General features: G+C 35.1%; 1 long non-coding RNA gene across 1 annotated transcript; it reads right to left on the bottom strand.

Moving 5' to 3' along the window:
* Nucleotides 1–2,325: 2,325 nt before the first annotated feature.
* Nucleotides 2,326–4,737, bottom strand: LOC131183418 (uncharacterized). The gene is made up of 3 exons (XR_009151505.1): nucleotides 4,689–4,737; nucleotides 3,172–3,235; nucleotides 2,326–2,549 (listed from the first exon to the last, which is right to left on the bottom strand). It is a non-coding gene; the product is annotated as an uncharacterized LOC131183418 (long non-coding RNA).
* Between the last annotated feature and the right edge of the window lie 596 nt (nucleotides 4,738–5,333).

Raw genomic sequence — 5,333 nt, 5'->3', positions numbered from 1 at the left:
AAAACAAATAAAAGGGAGAGAGGAAAGTGATGGGAAACAATGGAGATGATAAACTTTTAAATTACGTTTTTATCCTTTATTGGACTTAGTCAAATAAATAAATTAAATGGTAATTTATTTATGAGGTCATGCTCATGTCATGTGGTGATGTCATTAATCTTATTTTCTTTTCTTTTCTTTTTTCTTTCTTTTTTCTCACTTCTTTAATTTAATTCTATATTTCAAAATTTTCTTTTCTCTGATATTATTAGACAGTTAGGTCAGGAGTCAGCTCTAAGGGTGAATTGACCAAATTGCCCCTCGCCGGTTCAATTCAGTTTGCAAGTTATTCGATATTTCTTCTGGATCCCTGACCTAATTATTTGACCTGCTTAGCAATTCTTTTTCGTGATTTTCTCTTTTTCACTTTTTTCATATTTTACGGTTCAAAATTTGAGTTTAGACTAACCTCGCAGTCATTTCCGAAAAGGTTACCCATCGCTGTGACTCCCGGTTTATTTAACTTCTTGTGTTCTATTTTTCTTCTTTATACTTAACTATTTGGCGATTACTAATTATTTGCGTTCAGGGCTTATCCAGGTGTCTTAAATGTAGTTTGAATTCTCTTAATTGTTCGGACCGACACCGATCACTGAAACAGCAAAATGTACCAGGTTATACAAATAGGGGTATTATAAGTCTTCTCTGATTTCTCTTTTGCTGGTGTCGCTTCTAATTCAATCCTTTCTAACTCAAGTGCCTGAGAGATGAGTTCAGAGAAGTTACTGTGTTTGAATCCCACTACTTGCATCCTTAGACTGGGCTTCAAACCGGTCTCAAATCTCTTACTCCTTTCTTGGCTGGTAGACAGGAGACTCCCAACATAGTGGCTTAAGCGGGAAAACTCCCTTTCATACTCTGCCACTGATTTATTCCCTTACTTCAGACTCAGAAATTCTTATAATTTTTGATCCACATATGCACCTGGGACATATTTCTGTCTGAACTCTCTGATGAAGTTGTCCTAGATTAATACTGGCGGTTATGCCAAGCTGTAGGGGATGGTCTTCCACTAGTCATACGCATCCCCTTGCAACAAAGACACTGAGTATTCAAATTTTAGTTCATCTGAGCATTGCAGCTTCTTAAACACTCGATCCATCCTCTCGAGCCACTGCTCTTTCTCTAAAGGGTCTGTTGTACCCTTGCATTCTGTAGACCCATACTTAAGTAGCTTGTCATACTGTCTAGCTGGAGGCTGTGGTTGCACCACAGGTGTCTGAAGTGGAGCTTGAGTAGGCATGCTTCCAGCCATTTGTTGGAACATCACAGCCATCTGCTGAGCAAATTGTGCAGGAAACTATGGCATTTGTGGGGCTGGTGCCACCGACCCACTAACATTTTGTAGAGCTGGGCCTTCCCCTTGGGCCTCAGCCTCTACCGACTGTTCAACAGAGCGATCCCTTTCTTCCATTTCTACCTGGAGTTAGGATATCTCCTAAACAAATAACACAAGGACATTTCCCTCCGTTAGTTCATGTTTATGATTTAATGTACTGTATGTAACAAATAAGGACACTGAGCAGTTGTACTTATCAAAGAAAAAACACAAATTCACAAATTAAAATATACTTTAAAAAAATTCGCTCTGATACCACTAAAACATGTCACACCTTACCCCTCTATAAGGCATAACATGATCCCGTAGAATACCTAATGAACTATTAAACTTCACCTACCGATAACTCATTAAGTGCCCTACAAGGGATTTTAAAAACATTTTCTTACTTTTTATACGTGGTGAGCATTGTCTTACATTTAATAGAAGTTTAAAAACTAGTTCAAATTTTTGTCTATTTTATTTTTACATAAATTTTTGAAAAAATTTCTGTAGAGTGCCGTCTGTATTTTAAGAAAACATGTCACACCTTACCCCTCCGTAAGGCATAGCATGCTCCCGTAGAATACTTAATGAACTACCGAACTTCACCTACCGATAACTCATTAAGTACCCTACAAGGGATTTTAAAACAATTTTCTTACATTTTGGAAGTGGTGAGCATTTTGGTAAGAATTAAAAACCATTTATTCAAAGTTTAAATACTAGTAAAAATTTTTGTCCATTCAAATTTTGTCGCAAATTTTATAAAAATTTTGACAGAGTTCCCTCTGTATTTTGAGAAACCAGTTCTTCAAATACCTGTAAAAAGCACTTCCAAAACTATTTTACAACTCCCAACCTCCAATAATTCACAATTCAACTCAAGTCAATCCATTTCAAAACAGTTTCACAATCCAAGTCAAATTTGTCAACTCAGTAGGTTCAATAATTCCATTCATAAAACATAAGGCAGAAAATCCATATGTACAAATATTAAATTTACAGAAGAAAATCTAAAATAATATTATTATAGTTTATTTACAACTGCTCAATTTACATTGATACTTATGACATTACAGTATTTACATCAAAATAACCATAAGGGTATAAAATAATACCCGTACAAAAAGGGATCAAAAAGATCTTGTCAATTCCGCAGCTCACTCTGCTGCTTTCTCCTTGCTTTTATCTGCGACAGTAAATTAAACTATCGCTGAGTATAAACATACTCAGTGGTGCACAATAAAGATTTAAAATGTGATACATAAATCATTTATTGATGAAACATAATTTGAATACTTCACAATCACATTTCACAAATATCAAGCTCATAACAACTCATTTGTCAAATAATATATTAAACAATAGTTTAGTCAAACAATTGCATAAACACAGTGTTGCCAAAGTCGTACACAACTTAAGCCATGACACAAAATTTCCGATCAATGCCGTGTTGTACACCACGACAAAGCAATCTCAATCCCATTAATCGAAACCAATGAGGGAGGTGGCTAGCTAGCTAATGAGTACTCATCCGATCTACAACCTCAACTGGCAAGCCAGAGAGGGAGGAAAATAAACGATCTCAACCCCATAAATGGAGGAGGAATAATAAGTAACTGTCATGCTAAGTGTGAATCAAAAATTCATTTCAAACATTTCATTCAATTATTGCATACAAAAATCAATCCATTTCCAAAGTTACAATTTGATCGCAAGGTGGCAACACAAAAGTTTATAAATTCATAATGCGTAATAAATCAATTTTTTTCAAGGATAAAATGCTTAAATAGGGTTTATTGTGCACAAACCTCAAGCGAGTCGTCCCTTAGCCTCGACTCGTTTCCTCGGGTTCCTTCCCGATATTCTTTTCAACTGAAACACAAAATTTGACAATGTTTCAGTACTAGAACTTAACATAAATCCCAAAATGAATTTTAACTTCGCATTTACCTATTTCTAACGTGTTAAATTCGACGTTCTCGAAATTTTGTGTTTTGGGTTACTATTCACTACACTATTTAAGTCAAATAATTGACTTTCTAAGGATTAATAGGTATGGGAACTCCAACTTCACCCACATACCACATTTTAGTCACCAAACTTGTTGTTTTTGGTCATTTGTTTAAAGCTTAGGTCATTTTGGCAAAATTGCCAATTTTCGGTTTTGGTTCTCCGAAGTTGCACTGTTTCATTGGTCGATCTACTGTTGGAATTTGACAAAACTTCCTTCATAGAAAATGTTCCTTATTGTCTTAAGTGTATTCTCATTTTTGGATCACCTCAATCGGAGTTTTGTAGCTCAAGTTATGGCCAAAATAAGTTTATTGTTCACGTGTACTGTTCATACTGAGATTTTGGTGCTGGCAGATTTTTGGTCCAACTTTGGTTAATAATTTGATCAAGTTAAGTTCATCATTTGGTCTCACTTTCTTCATATGAAATGTTGTACTATATCTTACGTTTCCATCGGTTCAAGAATCGCCTAAATCTGAGTTTTCTAGAGGGAGTTATAGCTATCCAAACATTGCTGCTCAACTGAAAATCTGCAGAGTTGCAGTACAGTAATTTAATTTTGCTCAATGATTTTGAAAGGGTTAATGGCCTAATTTGGGTTGGTGTTCTTCATGAAAGTTTTAGGTCTATATCATATCTAATTGCTGGTAAAATTTCAGGCCAATTTGACCTACCTAGCTCGAGTTATGACCAAATGAACAGTTGGTCAGTTTGGTGCAGGGCAACCTGCTATCAACTCACTTTGGTCAATTGTTTCACCAACTTTTGGTCAGTTTTTGGTCATGGTTCCTTAATGAAAGTTGTGCTCTTTTATGTCTAGTTTCATCTCCAATTGGTGGCATATCCATTAGGCTTGTAAAATTTGAGTTTTGGTCCTTCAAAGTAGGTTTGGTCATGCTGCCAGCAGCATGACCATTGACCTACGAATTTAGCTAAATTTTCCACCATTCCCACACAACTTATTTGGTCATAATTGACCATTAATTCATGTCACAATAGGTTAAACATGCCATTTATGCATTTCTTCAAATTTTAGTTCACTAACCCTAACATTCAAACCCTAATCTCACTAATTCATTGTGTTTAACTACTTTCAAAGCCTTAAACCATAATAACTCAACTACTTAAGGTTCATATACTCATACACACCTTTAAGTCCATCAAATTCATACACACACATCAAAACCCTAGCTGGATGAATTTGTCTTTAATCCTCCCACCATTAATTTCTTTTCATTTTAAGTATATTCCTAGGTTAATTAAGCTATAAACATAACTAAATCAACTAACAATTCAAATTTAGTTTACTAACCTTGTGTGCAGAATTTCTTCTCCCTTTTCTTCAAATTTTTCTTTTTTCTTTTCTTTGAATCCTCTTTCCTAGTTGTCCAAACAACATCTAGTTATGGTAGGACAATTGGCCATGGTTGGATTTTGGTTCTTCAAGCTCAAAAATGAGCTTTCATGGTGGTTTTGGTGTGGGAGAGAGAGAGTGACGTTTTTTTGAAGAAGAAGATTTGTGTTTTAATTTTTTTTTTCTTTTCTTTTCTTTATCTTATGGAAGACCACAATTCCCAATTTAATAATTCACTAAATTAATTTGTTTATGACATCATTCATGATGTCATCAACTTTGACTTTTCCATCTTCTTCCTCTTTTTTTTTTTAATTTATTTTTTTCTATTAGTTCTTTAATTTAATTCTCTATTCTGAAATTTTCTTTTCTTCGATTTTATTTGACAGTTAGGTCAGGAGTCAGCTCTCGGGGTCAATTGACCAAATCGCCCCTCACCGGTTCATCCCGGTTTGCAAATAATCCAATATTTCTTCCGGCTCCCTGACCTAATTATTTGACTGGCTTAACAGTTCTTTTTCATGATTTTCTCTTTTCCACTGTGTTCATAAGGGTCCTAAGGACCGCAGCGTCACTTCTTACGGTTCGAAATTTGAGTTTAAA

The sequence above is a fragment of the Hevea brasiliensis genome, chromosome 9 (genome assembly GCF_030052815.1).
Source record: "Hevea brasiliensis isolate MT/VB/25A 57/8 chromosome 9, ASM3005281v1, whole genome shotgun sequence".
NCBI classification, from domain to species: Eukaryota; Viridiplantae; Streptophyta; class Magnoliopsida; order Malpighiales; family Euphorbiaceae; genus Hevea; species Hevea brasiliensis.
The sequence above is the reverse complement of the archived record's forward strand: the minus strand, read 5'-3'. Positions and strand labels throughout refer to the sequence as shown.